The 27,483-nt window shown below is 50.8% G+C and overlaps 1 protein-coding gene and 1 pseudogene across 2 annotated transcripts in view; both read right to left on the bottom strand.

Annotated features, from left to right (window-relative positions):
* LOC123394726 overlaps window positions 1-564 on the bottom strand; it is a 43,379-nt pseudogene extending 42,815 nt beyond the window's left edge.
* The window catches only part of TBL1X (transducin beta like 1 X-linked), a 200,468-nt gene that overhangs the window by 127,349 nt on the left and 45,636 nt on the right, over window positions 1-27,483 (bottom strand). Inside the window, exon 2 of one of the 2 annotated variants that reach the window (XM_045089277.1) lies at window positions 489-562. The gene's annotated coding sequence lies outside the window, so the exon portion shown is untranslated. Of the gene's footprint in view, window positions 1-488; window positions 565-27,483 lie in introns of those variants that run through there. The other variant, XM_045089276.1, reaches the window with a different exon arrangement.

Below are 27,483 nucleotides of genomic sequence, written 5' to 3'. Positions count from 1 at the left end.
ATCACAGGCCGTGCCGACGAGGTGGTTCTGAAAGAGCCTGGCGGGTCCACGAGCAGCTACGTGGTGCCCGCCAGTCCGCGCACACGCGCTGAGAAGAACAAACAAGAGCGGGGCACGTGGCAGACCAAGAGTCAGAATCCCTTGCTGGTAACGAGTCACCTTCTAAAGACAGAGAAGGCCTCAAACGCATCTGGGAAACAAGAGCAGAAACGACGCTTCTCTGCACAGCACACAGATGGTACCGGCCATCTCCGCTTCTCTTTCCTAAACTCTGGGACTTCCAGAAGCTCGACAGAAAGAAGCACATCAGGCAGACACACAGCGTTTTCTGGCTTGCAAAATTACCTGTTACAAGAAATCCTGAGAAATCACCATTTCCAGGACTTAGAGTCAATACAGTAACACTGAATTTTTAAGTACAGAAAATACAAAGAGGTTGACAGCATATTTATTACATAATAAGAAATCCATTTTACAATTTCACTTACTCAGAGCCAAGTGTAGGCAAATCCCTTCTTCCTTCGAGGGTTTATTTCGAGGCCTGTTTTCTGTCTTCAGTCACCTGTTAATGAAAAATAACCAAGTAAGGCAAAAGCATCCATGGAAACATCTTGAAGTACACCATCGACCATTCCACGGGCCAGCAGATATCTGAATCAGGGAATCGACAAAACCGGAAGGATCCCTATGTCAGATGTCACACAACCACCACCACGGACTCCTCAGATTCATTCCCCAGCAAAGGCACACAAATCTGGTCGGTTTTATTATTGCGCAAGCAATTATGATCCTATTACTAGGGAATGTCGAGAACTGAAAAGTCTAGTCCGCTCTCACCAGACACAGTTTCTCCTACCCCTCCTAAAAAATGCTAATTGAAAACACAGGTATTTCTACATTCAACCCAACTCAGCAAGTTTCTACTGACAACGGCTCATTTAGTCTTGCAGAAAATGCAAACGATGCTTGTTGCGGTTCCGGTATTAGGGACATACGGTGCCTGGCCTTGTGGAATGTTCCCATCTCGGCAGGGAGAAGCAGGGGAACCTGGTGATGGAAAAGCAGGGACTATAAACTAGAAAGCAAACGCAAAGCGAGGTCACGCTGGATGACAGAACTACTGCCAACTCCAGCTGGTGGGAGAAGAGAGAGTGACCAGGGAGAGGAGTTTACTCCCTTTGGGGCCTGGGGCAGCATTCTGAGGAGGGAGCAAGAATGGGGGCGAGAGGCCACAATGCAGACAAAGCAAGTGCAAGGGTCCTGTGGTGAGACTCACCTTGGCAAGAAGGAGGGAGGAAGGCTAGTGGGCTGGGCACCAAAGGTCAGTAATAGCTGGTCCCGGGTCACAGAGGACCTCACAGCCCACGGAAAGGAGTTGATCCTACACAGGCCCCACTACACCTTATTCTTCACCCAGCACCAGAGTTAATGAGAAAAAAAATGTGATCGTCCTGCTATTTTAAAAAACCCTTCAGGGACTCCTGCCATGCTTAGAACAAAAACCATTCCACGGGCCAGCAGATATCTGAATCAGGGAATCGACAAAACTGGAAGGATCCGCCCCTGACTCACACGGTGTTGGCATGAAATGCAGTGTACAGGGTTCTAGGACATTCTGACCTACTGGACTTACGGGGTGGGGGTGAGGGGCTGTGGGGGGGAGCATGTGTGATGGGGAGGGGAGAGGAGAACCCAGCCTGACTTCTAGCTTCAGGGCTTGAGCAACAGTTTGGAAGGTGCTGCCACTTCCTGAGATGTAGGCAGACTGAACAGTAGAAAAGCAAGACTCTTGCGCGTGTTCCCTCTGAAACGCCCATCCTAGCTATCAGTGGACTCCTGACGAGGTCGCGAAGGACCCCAGTCTGAGCCATCGGGAGAGGGCATGGCTGCAGAGTTAACGTCTGGAAGTCATCCCCAAACCAGGGTCTTCAAAAGCTCCGCGCCTGAACGGGAAGGCCCCAAGCCGGCTTTCTCACCCCGGCACGGATATCGCCGTGGATCCGGTAACTCCACTGCAGGCGGGCTGCGCTGCGCACGGATCCCCACTAGATGCTCCTAGCGACCCACACATCCGTTCCCTTCGTTGGATCACCCAAACTGACCCCAGACGTTACCAGCCAACCCCTGGAGGGCACAAGCACCCTGCGGAGAAGCCTGATCTAAAGACGGCTAGCCGAGGACAGAACGCCGAAGGGAGGCGAGGCGATGAGACATGGGTGTGCCGAGAGGGAGGAGGAAATCCAGGGGGTTCTGGGACCTTTGGCATCCAGGGACAGACATCTCTCAAAGATCATAGAATGACGAGCAAATAGCGGCCGCTGATACAGAAGATGAGGACAGCAGATAAAAAGATGACAAGAAACCATACTGTCTTCTCTGCCCATGCTCACTACACGGAAGAAATCTAGAGAGGCTTCACAGAGGCGCCAGCATTCCCGCTGGCCCATGAAGTCGGGCGACGAGGCAGAGAAGGGGAGCTGCAGCTTGAGTGGTTCCAGAGGCAACAAAGGCAGGCAAGAGGGCACTGAGGTTTCTAAAAACATCAGGCGACGCTCTCAGTGTGGTCAGCAGAGGGGACGGGTGCAGCACAGTGCCAGGACGCTGGGCAGGGGACAGCACAGATGCCCCATCCAGGGCCCCATCCGGCACAGGAAAGAGGAGGCCACCAGGCGAGTTGGCCCTGCAGACAGCCCAGTCCCGGCAGGGGTGACTCCAAAACACCAGACAACCCAGAGTTCCTCCCAAGCGGGAGCCCGGGACCCCTGAGCTGAGCCGTCGCGATCTTTCTCTTCTTCTCCGAGCTTACACGGGCTCATGCCCCTGGCACACGATTCTCAAGAGTCCCGAACTGTGTGAAAACGCTGACAAACTTGCCAGACGCCTGACCCACTGCCTGACCCCCTTCCGTCTCCATGACGCAGTATTACTTTTAACGCTACTATATCAAAAGAGAAGAAAGAAAAGTTACGGGGGAAAAAAAGAAGGACAGATTTACACGCCTCACTTTGCTTCCAATTAATTATAAGAAACTCTCTCCGGACCAGAGAGTCGTCAGCTGTGAAATGAGGGTATTCAATTATTTATGAGGTTTCATCCACATCAAAAAAATCTGAGGAACCATTTTCCTGTCGACTTCCTTTGTCAATTCCAAGGGAAAACACTTGCAAAAAACTGAACCAAGAACTTACACAAGGATGCCGGGGGGGGGGGGCAGGAATGTGTGTGCATCTATCTGTCCCACAGCCAACCGACCACGGAAATCTATCCAAAGGCTGCAATATTTTCCCCAAGTTGCCATAATGATTAACACTGGCACCCCAGAGAAACTCAAGTTGTACCATCATGAAAACAACGCAAAAAATCCTAACTATGTTTTCAGAAGCCACTGAGCATAACAGAGAAGCTGCAATTTCCTCCCGAGTCCTTTCTTTTTTTAGTGAGCCCTGAATTACCCGGGCCAAGAGCCAGGGGCTAAGCCACATACTGGCAAGAGGCACCAGAGAATGTTGAACACTTCATCCGCCGCAAGCTTCAAGTTCTGTGTAATGAAGCCGTTGTTTCCTGCATCACACCAATACCGAACGGCACTTTTATGTATGGCAAGGATTCATTCAATAACAGATTTTAAATCCGTTAAATCAGTGGTTCTCAAATGCGGCTGTCTCCCGGGGGACAGTGGGCGATGTCTGGGGACATTTTTAGTTGTCAGGACTGGAGGAAGAATGCTGCTGGCATCTGGCAATGCCGGGGACGCAGCCCACAGCAGAGCGCTTCGCAGGCAAAAAATTACCTGGCCCAAGCATCAGTTCTGCCAAGGGCGACCACTAAAATATCAAAGTAATACACGTGCATTGTTTTAAAAAGTCAAACAATGAGGCGAGGCAAAAGACTCCTCTTTTTACTTACAAGCTTTTTATAACACCATCTATCCCCAATTCTACTTCTCAAAGCCACCATTTTTTTTTTTGTTTTAGATTTTTCTTATTTTCCAAGCAACCATTTTCAAACCTCAGAACTGTCTGTTTTACTGGCGGTGATCCCCAGTATGGCTTCCATGTTTCTGAAAAACCTCACGACAGGCCCTATCAGCTTTGGGCATCACTGAGTTGATTTTCTCACACAGAGGTGAGGGTTTTGGTTTTTTAAGTTCCATCCTCAATCCTATGCTAACCTACCACATTTTTCCAACAATATAACTGTCTCGGAGCAAATCTATCCTTGACGGACATCAGTCCAACAGTGGAGTGGACACAGGTGAGCAAGCAATACAGTACGATGAGGATTCCTTTCTTATGCGACCTTTTTGTTTTCCTTGGGTTACTAATTGCATCTGTTTTTATTTCCTTAATTCTCTTTTTTGTCTTTACATCCTTTGGTAATTCTTCCAGCAGTGTCCACAATGCTTTGCTTTAATTTTTCACATGATCAAAATTCTCAGATAATCTGTCAGCTCTATGGGTTTCCCCCTCGTTCCCTCCTACATCTCCCAAATACACACACACCAGGCCTTCCGAAATTTCTTGCCTCCGTTCCGGTCTGTACTGGACAGCCTTAGGCCTGTTAAAGAGTTCGTGCCGCCTTGAAACCACAACATCTTTAGTACATTTTCTTTGTTTCTAGGATCCCAAATCTCCCCCTTTCTTGGTGAACTCTCTCATTTCAGTGGGACACATTCCCTAGTAGATTTCTGAGAATTGATATATAAAAGCTAAATTTCACTGATATCCTGAATACATACAAACATCTTTACTCTACTCTTAGTTAACAACTAGTAGAAGAATGACTTTAAATTCCGAGGAAAAATTATTGTATAGAACTCTATAGTCAGTCTCTTTTCCAACTTCCAATGCTGCCGTTACAAAATCCGGTATCATTCTGATTTCAGATTCTTTATATGACCTTTAAATCCAGGATACTGCTTAGATACTGCCTTTATCTCTAATATTCGAAAATGACATGATAAGCTTTCACGTAATAATTTTCAGGCGCTTTTTATCTCGTTCTAGTCACCTGGTAGGAAATTCCTCTCTTCTTCAGATTTAAGATTTTTTTCCAGCGTTTCTTCCTCAGAATATCTATTAGGAAAAAAATCGGAATAGCCATCTCTCATCTATATAGTAAAACTCTCTGCACTACGTCTTCACTGACCACTAAGGTACCCATTAGCTGCACTGTGGTTACTAAGCACTTGAAATGTTTGGCTAGGGCAACTGAGGAACTGGCTTTTAAATTCTGTTTAATTTTAATTAATTTAAGTGTAAACAGTCACGTGTGGCCAGTGGTTACCATATGAATGCAAATCTAAAGACTACAACAAACGGGAAAAAAGCAACAGCCAAGGAGAGGAAGTGCCTACAGCACCACTCTTAGGACGATATATCAAGACGAGAAGATGTTAAGATGTTCTGGAGAAAAAATGTTCAGAAGAAGAAATGGAAAGTAATTTCTAAACCCTCACCACTACTATTTTCAGTATGAAGTTCTGGGACTCCACTCCTTACGGCTTCCTTCCTCCTAAGAACTTGAAGACCCTCTTCTCCTGCCCAGGGGGTTCTCTACGGGGTGGACACTACAGAGGCGCACCAGGGCAGTCTCTGGGTCTCCATGCACTCATTTAAATCTCATTCGACAAACATCACGAGCACAACAAACCGTTATCCAGACATTCTATGAACAATGACCATGACAGAAAACAGAACCGCAAAAACCAAAACTGCAAAAACAAACACAAAATTACAAAAGTCCTGTGCGCCCAAGCCAAAGCCAATGAGTCCAGAGTTTCGTCCCAATCCCTGGGAGCCACGTACTTTAAAGCCCGGGGCCCACCATACAGCAGGCAGGTAACAGGCGTGCCCTGAAAACAAACTAAGGGCAGGCTCAAAACCAAAAGGAAGTTTGTTTTTGTTCGACTCAGAAAAGAAACATAGCAGCACTTTGGGAATAGGGAAATAAATGTTCGGGAGAAATCATTTTTTATTTAAGGATCAATAGGGAAACACGTTTTCTTCATCTATTCTTCATTTAAGTCGTTTAATTAATTAATATCCATTCGTTGCTGCAAAACATGACATTTTATTATATATGTACATTTCACAAATTCAGACAGAAAGTATGAACTACTCAAAAAAGCAAAACGGTCACCAAACAAGATCCTTGTATCAACATGCTTTCTTTTTGAAACTATTATGATGCTAATAACAAGACTTCCAGGCTTCCATCAGCAGCAAAACCAATGCTTCTGCGGCTGCATCTGAATGCGTGTGGTCAGACACAGGCGTCACTTCCCCGCCACCCCACACCACTAGAGCCAACCGTACGCCACTCCCAACGCAGGAACAACGGGTCCCTGGCTCACACGATGATGTACCAAACAGACTCCACACAGAAAGACCAAGCTAGGGTTTGTCCGTGAAAATCTGATGTGGGATAAGGTGATGACATGACCCAACTGGATCTGTAAGTATATAATCCCTCCAGATCCAACATCAATTGGGGGAGGGGGACAAACCCACAGCGAAGTTTAATAAGCTGTCTTTTGCCCAGTATTTGTTTTTAAGATTTATTATTATGTAAATTCGAATGATAAATTAAATCTCATTTAAGGGCAGGAAATAATCTTTAGTGAGAAAAATGACCACATTTAAAGAAGCCACCTTAAGTATCAGGACAACGTGTTTCTTATTCAGCAAACTGTCCACCAACAGTGCCTGGAGTCTCTGCGCACAGGTACACCAGCGGATGGCATGCAGACACGCCTCCCAGGACCGTAATCAGTTCTTTGTTTACAGATGACATGGTGCACGGAGAGGTGGAACAGAATCCCAATTAATCTCTTCCTCGTCTCCCAGAGCACCCTCTCCACCCTGTGCCGTGAGCATTAAGCATAATTTTAAATGTAATTGTCAAGCACACTGTCTATTCACGGGAATTATGATAAAAGTTTCCCAACACCATATGGTCCTGGGGCTCACATTTCAGTTTCTATCCTTGGCCAAACACATGGCCTCCCCCGCTCACCTGGAAAGGTCAATTATACTGCCTTCGGTTTCAGTTAACAGTGCTGCAAACAAATCCCTTTTGTAAAACAATTAAATTCAATTATTTGCTTACATAAACACCTCAAAACTTGGGACACCAATGTCAGTGAGGAGCCAATGAAGAACTAAGTATTAAGACACACACGCATGCAACACACACACACACACACACACACACACACACCCCTCTTCCCATTCACCAAGCACAACACCCCAAGGGTCACCTCCACGTTCAGGCCGTCAGGAGGATGTCCTAAATAAAAATTCAAACGAAAAACTAAGACTAAAAACAGCCAACACTCTTACACAAACAGCGCAGTCTCCCCTGTATTGAAAGAAGTTGAAGAACTCCTGTAAAGGCAAACCCGCAAACATCCAGCTTTCTAAATCCATACCCATCTGGAAACAGACGCCTTCAAAATGACTTTTAAACCCTGGGCTTTTCCCAAAAATGAAATTTTTTAAGGTTGCTTTTTTTTTTTTTTAAAGGTAATCTCCACTACCCCCAACAAGGGTCTGAAGTCACGAGCATGAGGCCATGTTGCTACCATGCAGCAGGAGAGACTAGGGGTGCTGCTACACATCCTGCAAGGCCCAGGTCAGCGCCTACTACAAGCACCTCAAAAAGAACACCCCAGGGGCGCCTGTGTGGCTCAGTGGGTTAAAGCTTCTGCCTTCATCTCAGGTCATGATCCCAGGGTCTGGGATTGGCTCAGATCGTAGTCTCAGGGTCCTGGGATCAAGCCCCGCATCGGACTCTCTGCTCAGCAGGGAGCCTGCTTCTCTCTCTCTCTCTCTCTCTCTCTCTCTCTCTCTCTCTCGCTGCCTGCCTCTCTGCCTACTTCTGATCTCTATCAAATAAGTAAACAAAATCTTTAAAAAAAAAACAAACAACACCCCACCCCAACTTCTGCCCAGGTTATGCACAACCGTTCGCATTCCCTTGCACCCTTTCAAAGGACTCACATGTCCAAAACCCGTTGTTACCATCTCTGTGTCACCCGCCCACAGCCCCCTCTCCGCAAGCTCCCCTTGGATCCCACGCTGGGCCACCAGAAGCACTTCCGTCAAGCACACTGCTTGGTTCCACAGTGAACACGGAGCCACAGCACCGACTGCACGGACTCTGGGGCCAGAGGGCTCTGCGAGAAGGGCGGCCCCCTGCCAGCCAGGTGTGTGACCCGGGCCCACGATGCTCGGGCCTCCGGGTCCTCCTCCGGGCAGTGGGGTAACTAACAGAAGCCTCACGACGACACGAGGAGGACACGCCACCATTCATTCGTGGGCAGAGCAGAGAACGCTCCCTGGCACAGTGGACACCGGGTAAATGTTGCCCAAAACTGCTTTTGTCCCTGCAGTCCGTCTGTGAGGCGATCACCTCAGAGCTTTGTCACTAGGGACTTGTGCGCTCCTGGACCTTGACCTCTGAGCCTTCACAAGGAATACCCAGCCCAGCCCCGGCTGCCAGACGCCGTCAGTATCTGCGGTTAGTGACGGAGAGCAGCTGAGGCTCGGAAGTGATCCCAAGACGTCGTGCCCAATCTCTCCCCGTAAATCAGGAAACAGCTCTTCTTTCTGCACTAATTTTTTTTAAGACTTATTTCTTTGTGAGAGAGAGGGGGCATGCACAGGCAGGACTCGATCTCATGACCCTGAGATCAAGACCCGAGCAGAAATCTGGGTCAGAAGCTTAACCGATGGAGCCACCCAGGCGCCCCCCTGCACTAATTCCTTACACGTGTTTAGTGGGAGACATTTAGGAACTCTGACTTCTGTAACCTCATTTTCGCTTCCTGCTTTTCAACAAGTTGGGAGCCTATGCAGGGCTCCAAGGTCCCACTTCCAACAGAGCGTTCGGGGAACTGCTCCGCCACACTGCCCGAGACAGAACAACAATTTCTGCTCCATTCGATGGACCTGCAAGCCAAAGAAGGTATTTTGTACAACGGCGTGGGCTTTTTATTTTCCCCCAGAAAAATCAAATGAGTCCAGAGCGTTGCTAACTGTTTTATCTTTCTTTCATAAACTGATACGACAGAACTTTAATTTTCAGGGTAGAAAGACCCAGAGAGCTTCACCTAGGGTCTGCGCACCAGCTGCTTTTGCCTGAGTCTCCAACCATGCTAAATTTAGAAATACACTCTGTCCTGATGTACTTCAGCAGGAAGCAGCCAGATTAAAATAAGATGCCGCGAACACACGAGAATTCGAAAGCTGCTGTGAGCCAACAACCTGCAAGAAACCACAATGCGCTCGTGGACTCAGAGACGCTGCCGTCCTCCACCGGGATACAGGAAAAGGGACTTGGATGAGGATTCCAGACACACACACACACACACACACACACACCACACACACACACACGATCCACAGTGCGGGACACAAACGGAAGGTGATGAGCTGGGAACTGAGGACCACAGGCAAAGCCCAGAAGCGGACACAACGTTTAGCTGCAAGGGAACCGAACTTGGGATGCTGAGTTTCCTAGCCATCTAGTTAGAGAAGCAAACAGGGGTAGATGTTCACATCCAGAGAGTGAAGCAGCTCGTTAACAACACAGCTTGTGGAGGGGACACACGTACACCACTTCTCCCACAGGCCCCAGAGGGGAAACTCTCCATTCTCAGTAAACGGACACATTTCATGGGGCCGCTTCTTACAGGAATTCTTAACATGAGGTGACCACACAACCCCGCAGCACAGGTAAACCAATGAATGTGCGGATAAACAAATCGATGCGCAGATAAACAACACAGCGGCAGTGTGCACATCTCCCCCCTGCCCGCGGGACTCCAAGGAGAGCTCTCCGATGCGCTCAGAGTCCCAGCCGGGCTGCGGGTCTCCTGGGGTCACGGCAACACGCTGCAGTATCTTGTAAACACACTTCGGTGCCAATAAATATACCATTTGTATAATATCCTTTTTAACAGTTGCCTAGTAACTCACTCTCAGGGCTAAATAAACTTTTGTCACCACTGCATTCAACTCCTTGCTATTTTAAGCAGTGCCTCCATAAATACGGAGAACCATTTCTTAAGTGTCAGGAAACTGCGGGCCACCCACGTAGAAAGACAAAGCTGCACTCTCATTCCCTCACGTTTAAGGAAGAGATACCACACAGCAAGGCCACGTAAGGGCAGTAAGTTCCACGACGCCCTTCCGGTGATCTGCGCTTCCAGCCCTCGCCATGGGGTCCACGCACCCGCAGGCCAGCAGCACGCATGGCACGACCGACCCCAGCCCTAACGAACGCCCGGAGCGAGCGTATACGAACACACTTCCGCGTGACCCGGGAAACAAGTACAAAGCACCAGGCATTAAAACGTTCTCACAAATTTAAGTTGACAATTTCAGGAAATTAAATGGGACTTACTTTAGGACAGCAAAGTGACTTTAGTCGCCTGTCTTTGTGCTCCAGACGATGCCAGTTGACCCTGTAGTTTCAAGGTTAACTGCGAACAGTGCTGCCTTGCGCTCTCACAAGCGTCCCAATGTGGACCTTATGGGACGACCCTAGATCTCAGAGACAAGTCAGCACTGACGATGGCTGAGGCTCCAGAACGACAAACCAGGAATGCCAAAGTCCCAGTTGTCTAAAGAAACAGAGACTTATTAAATCTGGAGGTTCTAACATGGCCAAGAGGGCGGGAAGGGCCCTCGGTCAGAACCACACGAATGACCAAAGGAAGCGTCCTCCCTCCGCTATCTTGAAATAACAACATCGACCAAGTCCACAACATAAAGACCACACTTCTTCTGTCCCACTCCCCAGGAACGTTCGGCAGTGCGCCTCCTCCCTCACTGGCTGACGTCATGGCCACACATCCAGGCGGGAGGGATCAGAGCAATCAAGACAGACCATGACCTCTATGAGGGCAGGAACTGCACGCACGTGTCTTTAGATCTTCGGGACCTGCAAGTTGTAGTCACGCAATAAATGGGTTTGACGGAATCCACCTCCTTCTCTTTCACGACTACTCTTTCCCAGACTGCTCCTTTGGTTCCTCATCATCTCATCCACTCAACAGAAGCACTTCCCCGCGCTCTGTTCTCGAATCTTTTTCTTCTAGCTTTGCTCCCTTGTGATACCATCCAAGATGGCAGCCCTCTCCGCAGGGAATTCTATTTTTTTTCTTAAGGTTTTATTTATTTAAGAGAGATAGACTGCACACGTGCAAATGGTAGGGAGGGGGAGACAGAGAAGCATACTCGGGGCAGAGCAGGGAGCCCAATGTGGGACTTGACCCCAGGACCCTGAGATCATGACCTGAGATAAAGGCAGACACTTAACCAACTGAGCCAGCAAGGCGTCCCCCACCAACTTTTTTTTTTTTTTAAGACTTTTTGCAGGTAATTCTAAAGCTCTATTTCTTTTCTTTCTTTCTTTTTTTTAAAGATTTTATTTATTTGTCAAAGAGAGAGGAGCGAGAGCGAGCACAGGCAGACAGAGTGATGGGCAGAGGCAGAGGGAGAAGCAGGCTCCCTGCCAAGCAAGGAGCCCGATGTGGAACTCGATCCCAGGATGCTGAGATCATGACCTGAGCTGAAGGCAGCTGCTTAACCAACTGAGCCACCCAGGCATCCCTAAAGCTCTATTTCAAGGCAGTATTTCTTCTGCCTACGTTCTATCTCCTGTTGGGTCTCTGTCTTGCATCTGAAGGTCACCATTTCCAATGCAATGGTCACTTTCTTCCCAGCCTCAGGCTACTATGTCTGTAACCCACCCTCTGTTGCCCTTCACTCCCAGACCCAAAACTCTGCTGCTCCCACGGCAGACTCACTCCTTTCTCTCTGCCATCCCCCTCCCCAAATCCCATCCAACAGACGCCAAGTCATCTAACCGACCCAGTGGAGTCTCTAACACGGCATCTCTCCACGGTCACTGCGCTCTCCTACTTGATAGCCTCAATGATTGCACACAACTCCCCTCCTCCTGACCTCTCCTCCTGCAAATCCACAAAACCCCATGAATCTTCCTAAAGGAGGTCTGATGTATCTCATTCCTCAAAAAGACGTCACGGGTGACTACACTGACTCAGAAAAGAAACCCAAGCTCCTTATACCGCCTGCCAAAAGGGCTGGTTTCTCCATAGCTACAAAAGCAGGGGCCAGGGCAAACAGCACGGTGGAGGGTCAGTTGTCACCACACTGGAAGCAGACCCCACCTACGGTAAGCAGAGTAACGCCCCTGCCACCCAGGCTGCGCATGTCCTCACCTCTAGAACCGTGAGCACGTCAGATTACATGACATCTGGGAATCAAGGTTGCTGATGAATTCAGGTGGCCAGTCTCACCTTAAAAAAAAAAAAAAAAAGACTGTACCCTGTTTTATACAAGCGCACTGCACCCAATGCAGTCAGGGTACTCCCTGATATGGGGAAGAGGGGGCACGTGGGTGGCTCAGTGGGTTAAGCCTCTGCCTTCAGCTCAGGTCATGATCTCAGGGTCCTGGGATGAGCCCCGCATCGGGCTCTCTGCTCAGTGGGGAGCCTGCTTCCCCTTCCTCTGCCTGCTTCTGCCTACTTGTGATCTCTGTCAAATAAATAAATAAAATCTTAAAAAAAAAAATAAAAAAAGAAATGGGGAAGAGGGTTGCAAAACAACCATCAGAGTGATGGAATGTGACAAAACCTCCACTGTTGTTGGCTCTGAAAACGAACGAAGGAGTCCTGAGCCAAGGACCGGAGGCGACCTCTGGAAGCTAGAAAAGGCAATTAAAAACAAACAAGAACAAAAAACAAAAACTTTCCCCTAGAAGCTCCAGAAAACCACGTGGCCCTGCAGGCACTTCCATTTCAGTCCAGTGAAACCCATTTTGGACTCGCGACCTCCAGAACCATAGGAAACTACATTTGTGTTGTTTGAAGCCACAAAGTTTGTCACTTGTTACAGCAGCAATAGGAAACTCATACAACCCTTCTTCCTGCCGCCGACATCCCACTGTACTATACTCACACCATTTAGCACTCTGTATTAGAAAATCGACTGTATACCTTGTAATCACTGCAAGAGATAGCTCTAGGGACACCTGGGGGCTCAGCTCAGGTCATGATCTCGGGGTCCTGGGATGGAGCAGTTCATCCAGCTCCGGGCTCAGCAAGGAGTCTGCTTCTCCCTCTCCCTCTGCCCCTCCGCTCTCAAATAAATCAATAAAATGCTCTCTTGCTCTCAAATAAATTAAATCTTAAAAAAAAAAAGAGAAAGAGAGAGAGTTCTAGGTCTCAGTGTTGACATGACAACCAAGTGTGGTCTCTGGGGCGCCTCCCACCAGAGGCTGTCAAGCTCAGCACAGTGTCACTCATTGTACCCCCCCCCCCCCCATTAGAGCTTCTGTGTCAAAACCTGCTTTCACTCCAAATGCTTGAAACTTCAGCCCATCCCTGAAAAATGCAAGCACGTCTTCCAGGAGCACATTCAGAAGTACAGAGTGAAGGCTAATAGCCCCGAAAAGTGCTTCCCTCGGGCTGGGAATTTATCTCGTGGGACAAACGGCACAGAACTAGCACTCAACGGTCCACATTCATCTTCTGGGCCCAAGCCCTGGCCCCAAGGGCCCTTGGACACGTGGTGCCCCACGGATTCCTTTCTCTGTCGGTCCACATTCATCTTCTGGGCCCAAGCCCTGGCCCCAAGGGCCCTTGGACACGTGGTGCCCCACGGATTCCTTTCTCTGTGGGGAACCATGCGTTAATGACTTTATTGTCTCAGCCACGAGACCGACCTTTAGGAGAGGCTCGCCACAAAGCACTGATGCAGAGGACCGGCCCAGTTCCTTCCTTTAAGAAGCCTGTGGTGAAGCAGGTAATGAAAATCCCTAATTTCCTAATAACCCAACAGGTGACACTATAAGCGTTCTAACAGCAGCTCAAAATTTTCTTTGAGAAATGGTAAGCCTTGGTGAGAATACAGAGAAACTGGAATGCTCGCAGAGCAGAGCTGGGATTGCAAACTGTAGCAGCCCTTCTGGAAAACAGTCTGGCAGTTCCTCAGAAAGTTAAACACAGGGGCACCTGGGTGGCTCAGTGGGTTAAAGCCTCTGCCTTCGGCTCAGGTCATGATCTCAGGGTCCTGGGATAGAGGCCCGCATCGGGTTCTCTGCTCAGCAGGAAGCCTGCTTCCCTCTCTCTCTCTCTCCACCTGCCTCTCTGCCTACTTGTGATCTCTGACTGTTAAATAAATAAATAGAATCTTTAGAAACAAAAAAAGCTCAACATAGAATTCATATAGTCAAGCAATTCCACTCAAATGAAAACAAAGGTTCATCCAAAAACCTGTGAACAAACTTTCATGGCAGCTTATTCATAATGGCCAAAGAGTGGAAGCAACACACATGCCCATCAAATGATGAGTGGATACGCAAAATACAGTCTACTTGCAACAAGAGCATTGTTCAACAATAAAGAAGAGGGAAATACGGACTCATGCTACAACATGAATAAACCCTGGAAGCGCTAAACTAAACGAAAGATCAGACACAACAGACACGGATCCGCACTGCACGATTCCATTTATTTGAAATGTCCAGAATAGGCAAATTCGCAGAGACACAAAGATTAATGGTTCTAGGGCCTGGCAAGGAGGGGAGCACAGTCCTTGGGTACAGGGTGTCTTTTGGGGCTGGCAAATGTTCTAAAACTACACTGAGATAATATCTGCACAACTCTGAATTTACTAAAAATCACTGAATTCTACACAGCACATGAACTTTGTAGTTTGTAATAAATTTGTAGTAAATTATTTCTCAGTAAAACTGTTTCTGTAAAAGAACTCTGAGATCCTTGAAGCAAAGATTACCTCTGTAGGTGAGTACTAATACTAAATAAAACGTATTGCTACAATATGACCAAAAAACTAGAGACAAGTTCCAGTGTCTAAAAAAATAGAAACTGCACTTGCTGTCATACTGAGGATTTTAAATAGTGCATTTCCGCTAATGTCAAAAACATAATTGCATAATTTACCTGGGTAAGAGGCATATAGAAGGGCTTTCTAATTCAAATTAAACCCGAACAATAAAATTTACTGAATCAAGTCACCTTTAGACATAATGTGATTTTCACCTGTTTTGTGATGAAAACCACAACACAGAAAACGCTTCTCGTCATAGTCTCAACAGAATCCGGAAGATGAAACTCACTACAATAGCTGCTTATTAGGAGTCGAGAACACAAACACGTGAAGCTCTAGTTTAAGTGAATCTTAAATTCAGTGGAAGCAAATTAAGAAATTCAACTTTCTGTTGTGACACACGACAAAAACTTCAAGAATGACAGTAAGATGTATTTTAACAACTGCCCAATAGCTCACGAGACCGCTGCAGAACTTCCCAGGCCAATGGAAGTCCAGCGGTGCCACAAAGACGTCTGTCACTCACCCCCTTCCGTTTCTTCGACTTCAGGCTGAACGAGCAAGGTAACGTCAGCCTTGTGTACAGCCACTGTCTCCACACGCTCTTCCAAAGAACCTGTTCCACCCTGGTCAGTCCCGGCAGCGCACGCCCACCGACGGGACCAATGGGAAGGCCAATACACGGCCGAGCCCTCTCACGGCCAGGCTGCGTTTCTCACTTAAAGAGGAAGAAGCGGCCGTCAAGGAGCCCGCGGAAGTCCTAGACCCCGACCTGCTGCCCCTTCTTGGGTCCCTGGTCCCAGTGAATTCTACTCCAGCCTGTAATCCCGGCACACTCAGCAGGGTACGAGCTTCGTGCGGCTCTGGTTAACAAACCCACACAAACCTAGTAGCTTGGAGCAACACAGACTTGTTCTCTGGGTTCTGGAGGCAAGATGCCTAAAGCGGGTTAGCGGGTTCCTTCTGGAGGCCACACAGCAGAATCCAAATCCTCACCGTGTCCAGCTTCTAGAGGGCGCCAGCATCCCGCAGCCCGTGGAAGCCCATCCTGCAGCCCGTGGCTTCGCGGGCCACACTTCTCTCTGCTTCTGACATTCCCGCTGCTCCCGTCTGAGAAGCACCTGTGGGAGGACTATGGCCTCACGGGATGGTCGTCCCGTCTCAAGACCCTGGAGACATACTCCCAGGTTCCAGGACTAGGACGGGGACTACCTTTCAAGGACCAGTGCTCTGTCTCCACGGCCATCTTCAGAAATGGGAAGAGCGGGGCGCCTGGGTGTCTCAGTGGGTTAAAGCCTCTGCCTTCGGCTCAGGTCATCTCAGGGTCCTGAGATCGAGTCCCACATTGGGCTCCGTGCTAAGCGGAGAGCATGATCCCCCCCCCCGCCTGCCTGTCTGACTACTTGTCATCTCTGTCTGTCAAATAAATAAATAAAATCTGAAAGAAAGAAAGAGAAAGAAAGAAAGAAGAAAAGAAAAGAAAAGGCAGAGCACCCAGAACAGGGGCTGGAGACGGGAGTGCTGCTTTTAGGACTCTGACCAGTGGTCACAGCCATTCTTTGCTAGACAGCTGTGGTCCCGGGGGGTGGGCACATGTGGGCTCTGCCTTGCACACTTAATAAATGCAGTTGGCCTGATACCAAGAAGCAGAGGCGGGTGCCAGTCTGGCCAGCTCCACTTGGGTGAGCTTGACCTCAGAAGGCACACAAACGCTGACATCTTAGTCAACTGAGGCCCCACATGCACAACTGCCCCAAATCACAGATAAATGGCCTGAGGCCGGATGATTTCCCCAAGAGCATGGAGATGCATGGCCGGGAGGCTGGGACCTGAATTCCAGACCACGCTCTCTTCTGCCGCCCAGAAAGGCCGTCTTCCCCAAGGCCTACAGCGTTGGCTCAGTCCGCAAACACCTCCACCCACTTCTCCCTGAAACACCAAACTAGAAATGTATGATCTCAAAGCCAGAAGAAATGCAGCCACAAGATCTAGGGCCCCACGGAGGCCCGCCGGAGGACTCGTGGGCAAGCGGGGCCATGCAACGCAGGACATGGTCCCGCCCGTGCAGGGCCGCAGCTCCTCCTGGATGCCGCCCGCCTCACCTCCTCCGCCTCCTCTAAGGGCCTGGCACCCACACGCCCAGCAGGTCCTCACCAGGCACCCCGGGACGACCGCCCCTGCCTCGCAGCTCTGCCCCGGCAATGGGGGCCACTGGTACGCGCCAGTCCCTCTGACCAGATCAGAGGTTCTCAAGGGAGGGAGACTATGCTCTCCCTCCGGCAGCTGCTGAGCGCCAGGCTCATGGGCTGGGGAAGCAGCTGCACCAGGAACCCAGTATCCTCTTTTTCTTGACCGCCCTACCCAAAGCTCAACACAGGGAGATCCTCTCCACACACACCCTGGAAACACAAGTGCTCCCAAAACTGCCACGTGCCGATACGTTTCTTCCCCCACACTAATGGGCGCTCTATGTTTGCAGAGCAGTCTCTATTTCTTTATCCATCACTGCTTCCACAGCAGGAAGCTGTACAGGGAAACCTTAAAACATAACTGATTTATATGCACAGAATAAAGTTGTGTTTAAATACGCCATTCTAGGGCGCCTGGGTGGCTCAGTCGGTTAAGCATTTGCCTTCGGCTCAGGTCATAGTCCTGGGATCCAACCCCACGATGAAGCCCCACGTCGGGCTCCCTGCTCAGCAGGGAGCCTGCTTTCCCTCTGCCCCTCCTCCCACTCGTGCTCCTGCTAAGTCCTTAAAAAAAAAAAAGAACTAAAAATCACAACATTATCAACTACATTTTGAAAATATGAAATCCACTCTACTTTGGACCCTTGGGCAGAACAGAAGCCCTGTGGTCCCAATATCACTGTCACCAACATCATCAACATGGTATACGCAGAAGTGCCCCCAAATTACAACACCCTGGGTAAGGATGGGCACCAGGGGACACGCCGTCCCATGGCACACATCACGTGTGCAGAGCGAACGGTGTGCACACGCACATGTGTGTATGCTTCTGTGTGTCTACATACATATTTTACATTTCAAAACTTGGGAAATAAGGCTCAAAGACACCCTCCAGTCCAGGGTGTTTAATCCTTGGCACTATTTGCATTTGGGGCCAGGTCATTCTTTGGGGTGGGGGGGGCTGTCGTGTGTACTCCAGGACCCCCAGCAACATCCCCGGGTCTCTCCCCATGAGATGCCAGGAACATCTCCCCCCACTCTCCAGCTGCAGCAACCAAAAGTGTCTCCAGACACAGCCAGATGTCCCCCGGAGAACACAACGGCTCAGCTGAGGACTGCAGCGCTGAGCTACCCCAAGTCCCCAGACGGAGTGTGGTCTGACACTATTTAAGGCATACACAGTCCCTGACACGAGAACAATCTGCTGGCCCAGATTACTGTGAATTACAACCAGAATTATCTTCTTTGAGAGGTCTTAAAAAGGCAATAAATTCTGCATTACACTTTTCTGACCTACATTCCATTAAAACGACTCAACTACAAGCTCTTATGAAAAAAATGTTTTTCCGCGCAAAAAAATAAAAATGTCTGTATTTTACCACGATGATTTCTGAAGAGCCTAACAAAACCCGAAATTGCTTCCTTTCATTAGCTTTACACCACAGCCCGCAATCAGGGAGAAAAAGCTCGGGAGGTGGTCTTGCATTAACCCAGATCCCATCTTCCCAGCGGACCGACATTTTTCTAGCTTACATAAATACTGCCTGTAAATTACTGTTTATTTTCCTTCGGCTTGTGGACCAAGAATCAAACGGATTGCTGGAAACAGAGTCGACATCAAAGCTCTCATTTTCTCCTTTGCACGGTGACTCCAAAGAGGATTTTCAGGCTGTCGTCTAACCGACTCTTTCTCCCTCCGAGGACGAGGGCACGGCACCCCGGGGGCCGAACCCGAGAGGACCATTGGTCGCTAGGACCCCAGCCCCGTGTGAAAGCGACTGTGACCAGAAGCGAAGGGGGCTCTGAGTGATTCCTGAGAGCGCAAGCCTAGACCGGGCACAGTGACGGAACGCGCCACGTCCGTCTCCTTTGCCCTGCCTTCTCGGAGCTCTGCTGGATCGGTTTCTGCCATCTTCCGGGGCGTTCTCCCACGCCTGGAAGCTCTGAGAAAAATGAAAGCGTCTTTCACGCTGCTCCTAGGACCCGAGCAGAGGGGAGCCAACGCAGTGCTCTTTTTCTCCAAAATTCCAAAGCGAACTAGCTGTTGCACATTACAAAGTCTAGACCGTGAGGTGCCCGAGTCCTGCCGGACCCCCGCACACATGCTCACAGACTACAGGCAGCGGAAGGAACCCCAAGAATTCTGCACAGCGAGCCCAAGGCACAAGAGAGCTATGTCCAGGGGGGCCTGTGCAGTACACGAGGGAGCGAACAACGCCCCTCATATGGACTCACACAACGTAAGAATTTGAGTGTCTTTTATATGAGCTTGGGACGCCCGATCGCGGACATCTGTTTGGAAGGTCTCATTCTACGGAGCTGGCGCTGGCGGACTATTTCTGGAAAAAGCTAGACACAAGGCCACAAGGCCAAAAGGCATCACACCTGTTCCATGTGCAGAGATGACGTGACGAGAAAAAACTCCCTCCCCAGCTTTCACGGACAACATCCGACACCTTAAGAACAGGACTTCGTATTTCCCCGTGTCAGGAAACATTCATTTTTTGATGTTTCTCTCCCAACCATTTAAAATTGCCCAAAGCATTCTCAGTGTGAAGGGTGTATAAACTCGGGCAGCGGGCAGCGTCTGGCTGGAGGGCTGCTACTGGAGACCCCGGAGTGGGGGAGCAGAGGCGGCCCTCTCCTCCTGGCCGCCGCCCTGCCGGCCCAGGTCTGGGCCTGGAGAGAAGACGGGAGGCCGCCCGGGCAGCCACAAGGCCACAGAGGACGTGAGGGAAATATACACTTGGACATCTGGGAGGAAAGGGGTCTTTCTGAACCCAAAACGCAGTCTTTGTGTTGTTTCAGCTAAGAAACGTAGGCCAGGGGACAACGGATACCTTCAAGCATGAGAAAGGTGTGGCATTTTTCGCAGGAATGACACCACTTGCACGTAAGCTTTGTGCCTTATTTTTTATTCGTTAGTGTGTACGGATATGAATCCACGTTAGTGTTGCTCCCTTACGACAGTCCTTGCTCTGCACCCACGCGCGCGAGCATACGCCAACTGGTCACATGAGGTCTGCGGAGGTCTTTTCATTATGCCTTTTAAACCCCAGTGAAGTCTGCAGAGAAACTTTCTGTCTCTAGCTATTCGCAGTCAAGGTCAGTGACTTGCTCCTTAGCAAAGCCTCCACCGCTGGGATGTCCTGGAGGCCACGTGAAGAGTGACTACCTGCTATTTCCCTCCTGAGGAGAGCACTTCCTCAAGGGAAACCCCACTTAACACCTCGGAGTTGTGCGAGACCCACCGCCCGGACAGAAGACAAGGCTTTTGTACTGAACGCTACCCAGCCCACTCACCCACCCCCGCACCCTGCAAGCCTCGGGCTTACTGAAAATGCCATTCTCCATTGCATGAACCACAAAGTTTCCACGAGAGCTCCCGTGGGGGTAGGGAGAGCTCATTCCGAGGCTGTGCACTCCCGTGGCTTCCCTCCCGCCGTCTTCACCCTTATGGGGCACTTGTGCTGTTCGTGCAACCCTACGTTTCGCTCAACTAGATTTCCCTTCTCAGGCTTCGCCTTCAAGGGGCTGGATGACCCCCCAAGTACTTGGTTAAATGAGCGAGCACTTCAAGGACCTTTTAGCTTGATGTTAGGAGATCAAAAGCCGTTCCTCGGCTGTAACAGAGGAGACCATGAGGCCATCAGTCTGAGCAATACTGGAATGTTACGTCTCTGTGGGACTCCTGTCTCCCCACCGCTACATACTACACCTGGCACCTGGAAGACCTCAGCCTCAGGTAAGTTCCGTCAAATAGGTCATTCAGAAATATTCGCCCTTTAGACTTCAAGATCAAAAGCTTCTGCACAGCCAAGGAAACCGTCAAAAAAACTAAACGGCAACACATGGAATGACAGAAATTATTTGCAAATGATAGTATAGACAAAGAGCTGGTATCCAGGACCTAGGAAGAACTTACCAAACTCAACAGCCAAAATACAAATAGTCCAGTCAAGAAATGGCCAGAGGACATGAACAGACATTTCTCCAAAGAAGACATCCAGATGGCCAACAGACACATGAAAAAGTGCTCCACATCCCTCGGCATCAGGGAAGTACAAATCAAAACCAGTTTTGATCAAAACCACCTCACACCAGTCACAGTGGCTAAAATTAACAAGTCAGGAAACAACAAATGTAGGCGAGGATGTGGAGAAAGGGGAACCCTCCTCCGCTGTTGGTGGGGAATGCAAGCTGGTGCAGCCACTCTGGAAAAGAGTATGGAGGTTCCTCGAGACGCTAAAAACAAGAGCTACCCTATGACCCAGCGATTGCACTCTTGGGTATTTACCCCAAGGATACAGAAGCAGGGAAAAGAAGGCCATATGCACCCGCGTTCGTAGCAGCAATGTCGACAACAGCTGCACTGTGGAAGGAGCCGAGATGCCCTTCAGCAGGTTAACGGGTAAAGAAGATGTGGTCTGTATGTAGAACGGAGTATCGCTCAGCCATCAGAAAGGATGAATATTTACCACTTACATCAACGCGGAAAGGGCTGGAGAATACGATGCTTAAGTCAAAGAAGTCAGAGAGAGAAACTTACCACATGGTCGCACTCATACGGGAACGTACCGCACAGAGGACCTCAGGGGAGGGGAGGGAAGACTGAATGCCAAGTCCTCAGAGAGGGAGACAAACCGCGAGAGACCCTGAACGGGAGGAAAGAAACGGAAGGGTGCAGGAGGGGGTGGGGTCACAGGGCCGACGGGCATGAAGGAGGGCACGTGACGGGATGAGCCCTGCCTGTTACATACAAGTGACAGATCACTGAGCACTGGGTCTGAGGCTAAGGTACCACGTGTTGCCTAACTGAATTCACATTTAAGGGGAAAAAAAAAAAAAGTAAAACAACAAAACAGAAACTTGCCCTTCGTAAGCACGGACACCCCGGGAGAGTCGCTAGGGCTCCGGAGCAACATGGCAGAGGCAAGGCCCAGAGGCGGGCGGCACGTGTGCACACCTCGGGTCCCCCTCCTCCCTCCTGGCCTCCAGGGGTTTGCTCTCCATCAACAGAGAGGTCTGACTCGGTGCAAGCAGGTAGGTCGGAGAAAAGCAGGAGGAGTGGGAAGACAGAGGAGCCAAGCCCGAGCTCTTACTCCAAACCAGGAAGACGCGGCCACAGGCACCCAGCACAGCTGCCGCCCGCAGAAGGGAGACACTCTGGGGGGCTTCCATGCGGCCGAGATGGTAAGGCAGAGGGCCACTGCGCCCGGATCCCAGAACCCCCTTCCAGCCAGCCTGCTCACTTCCTGCCCCTCCCCCACCCCCACGACAGCCGCACACACTCCCACGAGCACCCAGGAGCATCAGCAAGGCAAGCCCAGGGAGGCACTGGGGGCGACCCACGGGCACCTTCGACCAGAACCGTCAGATACAGACGGGTCCCCGTGTCACCAGGGCTGCTAACGTCATGACTCCCCAACCGCACTCCTATCCTGCCCCTCAGATGGCAGGAAAACAAAACCTGTCGCGCCCATCGCACAAGGCCGCGTGCAGAGCGGGTGAGATGCAGCCGTGAGAACTGCAAAACACAAACACGGATGGGCGACCAGGACCTGGGAGACAGGCCGAGGGCAGGCACCGCACTCCTTTTGGGACTACACAGCGCAGCCGTCACGGCACAGGGTGAGTGACAGCTGCTGAGGACACCAGAGTTCTGGGGGGAGATCCCACTTACGACGTCCCTGCGACCCTGGACTCCTCCAAACACCGAGACACAGAGTCGCGTGCAACCCCATTCCGATTCCAGCACATCCCCTACAGTCCGGCACAGAGAACACTGATGAGCTTTTAACCGCCCCTCGTCTGTCCCGCTTCCTACTCGAACCCCCATTCCTTTATGGGGGAGCGCCTTTCCTTCTCCATGTGGCAGGCACCCCTGAGAACAGAGGGAACGGACGTTGCACTAAGGAAGTCCCAGCCCGTCTTGCTCTCGCCTCTTCCAAGGTCTTAGGAACAAAATGTTTACAAGTTCCCTTGACTATAAAAATTTGCAAAAGCCATTGAAAATGACAGCAGTCCGCAGTTAAGTCCACATCCTCCACTGTCTACCCCACGGAAGGGGACAAAAGGGAAACAGAGCTGTCGCGACGCACTCTGTACAGCTGTGTCATCATGAGCTGTGCGGGCCCAGGAACACCTTCCAGGAACGCTCCTGTCCAGGACATACCACCCAAGGTCAGGACGCCATGGCCGGTGCCAGACGGCACACCGGGATACGAGCCACGTGAGGGCGGAGGACAATGATGGTGAGCGATGATGGGAGCCAGAAGCCAGGGTATGGAAAAGCCTCCCCAGAAGTTTTATCAGCTCCTAAAGCATTCGTCAATTTTCACCATTTGTGAAATAAAATACTAGGGGTTCTCCAAAATGTAACAAGCCCACAGTCCACATGCCATTCCCTGTAACAGGTTGCAAAGCACCCCAACTACGGCAAGAAGAGGACGCCTGGCCACGGGGAACCCTGGATGACCCCTTTCCTCCACAGGAAATGACCTCACAAAACTTCCGTCACAGACACGGGTGACCGAAGAAGAACGGCTTACGGAAAGGGAAAAACCATGGGGGCATGCCAGGCAGTTCTTTCCTTCACAAATGTTATTCTCCCAGAGTGTGAGGCTGGTGCTGATACATGCTTACTTTTTTAAAAAATTAATTTATGTCAGAGGGAGAGAGAGAGACTGTGAGCATGCAGCTGGGGAAGGACAGAGAGAGAGGCAGCCAATCCCCAGGCAGACTCCCCACCGAGCAAGGAGCGCGACACGGGGTCGAGCCCACAACCGACGGGGCCGCCCAGGCACCCGGCTGATACCCGCTAACTGTAGAGGTTACAGCTAGCTGCTCCCTCAACCTGCAAACAGACACCCAGTGAGCAAACACACAGCCGGTGAGGCCGTTCCCACGGGGAAGACACTCCCCACAGTGACCAGACTCCTCTCTCGTTGGCCCCCGCTCCGGCGCACAGGTGGGCGCGTGAGTTCGGTTCAGCCCAGCGGCCACGCGCACCCGTCCCGCGCACACACACGTCTGCGCCCACTCTGAATCTGCGGGGACGGACACCAGGGCAGAGTCGTCTCTGGCATTTCCTTCGGGGTCTCGATCACACCGCAGTGATGGGATCCCGGCCACGCTCTTCCTGCCACAGTGACCGCTGCTGCGCGACCTGCTTCCTGCTTCCCTGCTTCCTGCAGCTCCCCAGCCTCCGTCCGTTCCACCGAGCTCTGTCAGCTCAAGTCAGCCAGAAACTGCTTCTGATTACAACCAAGAACCTGGGGCGCCTGGGGGGCTCCGTGGGTGAAGCGACTGCCCTCGGTGCAAGTCATGATCCCGGGGTCCTGGGATGGAGCCCCGCATCGGGCTCTCTGCTCCGCGGGGAGCCTGCTTCTCCCTCTGCCCCTCCCCCAGCGTACATGCAGGCACAGGCGCTCGCTTGCTCTCAGAAGTAAGTAAAAATTACAAAATAAAGACATTCTGATGTACCAAGAAAAGAATTATAAATAAGTAACTGAATTGGGGAAAAAAAATAAAACAAAAACCAAGAACCCTAACGGACACTCACCTGATCTACACGGGGATGAGCGTCTACTGGTAAATCAAAGTGTCCGAGACGTGTGTGTGCACACGCACGTCACCGTACCTACGGCTTGTCTTCTGTTTCAGAACCTAGCTGTGCGGAATGTCTATGTGCACACACATGTAACCTAGCTGTGCAGAATGTCTATGTGCACATGTACGTGCACACACACACACACACACACTCGTGCCTCTAACGGCCCATGAAACACCTGGAAAAATGCCCAGCAGACCATCCACCGTGGTCACTCTGCCAGCGGAGAGAGAAGGAGGGCCGCACTTTCTCATACCCTCGCTACTCTTGTCAAGAATTTTCTACGACCTAAACAGCATGGACTACCACAAAAATAAACGCACGCACAGCTAAACGGAGGCGCAGACGCAGAGAACAAACGCTCACCCGTGAAGAAATGCCGCACCTCCTTCTGGACGTGTCCTTCCTTCCTCCTAAGGCAAGGGTCCCGCACAATACGGACCCCTGGGCGCCTCTCCATCCGTGGGCCGCATGCGAGCTCCTCGCCAACAAGCAAAGCGGCAGAAATCTGGTTCTCTCACCAGAGAACAAGATCTGAATCGCCAACTCCAGTCCCAGGAGCTCGAGCCGGACGCCCCGGCTTTCCCACATGAGGTGCTCCACATCTCATGACTGAAGAACCCACGCATGAAGGGGTTGCACCACCCCGGCCTTCTGATCGTTTGTTTCCACAATATTGAGCTAATGCACTTAATTACCGCTAAATCCCACCAAACACATTTTTGCTTTTGTTTGGTTTTGCTTTGTTCTCCTGTCGCCTGCTTCCCAAGCTCCTTCTTTACGAGGGTGAAGGGACCGCCCTTTGTTTGCCGCGAGCGCCTACAGCAACAAGTCCATTCTGCCTTTAGTGGGACTAGAAAGAAGAAGCAACATCAGAAACTGGGAAAAGACTAATGCCCCACTCACAATGAATTCAACGGGTAGAAAAAGCACGTGATGTCCTTTAAAGCACAATGAGAGAGGCCTACAGAGGAGGCGACGAACAGCAACTTTCCCTGGGGCTCGACACTACGCCGCAGGATTTCCCACGAACACCCAAGTGTCCGTGAACGCAGGAGCATATCCATCCCAACTTCGTCCTGATTAAAAAACTGTGGGAAAAACAACACGGCTTAGTCCATTAACTGAGACTCTGATTAACTCGGTCTTGGATGCTTTAATATGAAACAGTTTGCTGTTTCTAGAAGAGCACATCTTTGAAAAGAACAGAAATCGCCTCCGGTGTCACTTCCCTCCGTGACTCCAAGCGTCTCTGAATGAGGCCCAAGTGTCGCAGTCTGACCACCGTGAAAGGTTCGCTGCACTTCCAAGGACGAAAGCAGCAGGAAGATTTCCACCTCCGAGGCGAGAAGAGGCCAGCGCCACAGCTGGTTCTCCCCGGCTCACCCCTGCCCTCTGGCTCGCGTCCAACCCCCAGAGGACGGCGTCTCTCCTGCCCAGAGAACAAATTCCAACGTGGCCCGAGGGCATCAGGAAGCCTGGCTGGCAGGACCCGGCAGGCTCCGGCACGCCTCACTCCCATGACCCCGGGGCCACCCAGGGCAGCTCCTGCACAGTGCACTCGGGCCTGGCTCTCGCTCGTGCTCGTCCACCCCACACCCCCGGCCCTGTGGACCCCACGCCCTGCCTGGCACCGAGCACGTGCCCAGCGTTGCTCTGACACAGTGAAGAGGATGACGAGCTACCATGACCTCTGCCGGGAAGGTCACCAGGACATGTCCGTGCGTTAGACAAGCACACGGTGCCCAGACGCTCCTTTTCACCACCAAACAAAACTGAGCTTTCCTCCTGGCAGCCACTGGAACACACACCGCAGGAGAGAAGTCAGAAAGGTCACTGCATTCTCCGGGTCTCTCGGCCCCGTGACCCTCACCAGTCAGCCACTCCTCGAGCCTCCTGGTGCCTGAGCACCGTGTTCCCCTGCGACTCTGGCTGAACCGGCGCCACTGTCCTGGCCTTGGCCTGGGGCCAAGGGCAGGTGTCCTGGCCCTGCTTCTCCCCACGTCGTGCGACCTTTCCCCACCATCTTTACTGCGGGCCAGTCCTGCAGACCTCCGGCTCACTGGCGGAAAATAAAGGCACTCTGGGGGTGCCTGGGTGGCTCAGTGGGTTAAGCCGCTGCCTTCAGCTCAGGTCATGATCTCAGGGTCCTGGGATCAAGTCCCGCATCGGGCTCTCTGCTCAGCAGGGAGCCTGCTTCCTCCTCTCTCTCTCTCTGCCTGCCTCTCTGCCTACTTGTGATCTCTCTCTGTCAAATAAATAAAATCTTTAAAAAAAAAAATAAATAAAATAAAGGCACTCTGGGCTCTGCACAAGAGACACCCCGCAAACAGAAAAACACAAACACAAATACCGTCCCGGAAACGGATACGAGACACAGAACTGGAGCCTCCCTCCCATCAACACTTTGCTGCAAGCAAAGTTACAAAAACCAGACTGAAATGATCACAACTGAGAGAGCAGCACGAATGCCGGCCTGACCTTTGAGGGGACAGATTAAGAAACCAGACAGATTAAGTCCCAGCCCCAGTCTCCATGAATCATTACGTTGCAACCATTAATGGGACGGCCGGACATCAAACAGCGCAAACATCCCCAGCGGGGAACAGTTAATGAAGTCCTCGAGTCTGCATCCTCTGCCCTCCATGGGCCCCAACGCCTGTGACCCTGAACTCAGACACACTAACCACCTCCGAACGGCATCTTTTGGGCTTGGCCATGGTCACAGAGAATCACGTTCCTTCCCAAGCCTCCAATGCTCAACGTCCCCCCATGCCACCCACGTCTCCCATTGGCC

Source organism: Mustela putorius, unplaced genomic scaffold, assembly GCF_011764305.1.
Source record: "Mustela putorius furo isolate JIRA1106 unplaced genomic scaffold, ASM1176430v1.1 tig00003836_pilon_pilon_pilon, whole genome shotgun sequence".
Taxonomy (NCBI): Eukaryota; Metazoa; Chordata; class Mammalia; order Carnivora; family Mustelidae; genus Mustela; species Mustela putorius.
Note: the sequence above shows the minus strand (reverse complement) of the source record. Positions and strands in the feature narration are given on the sequence as shown.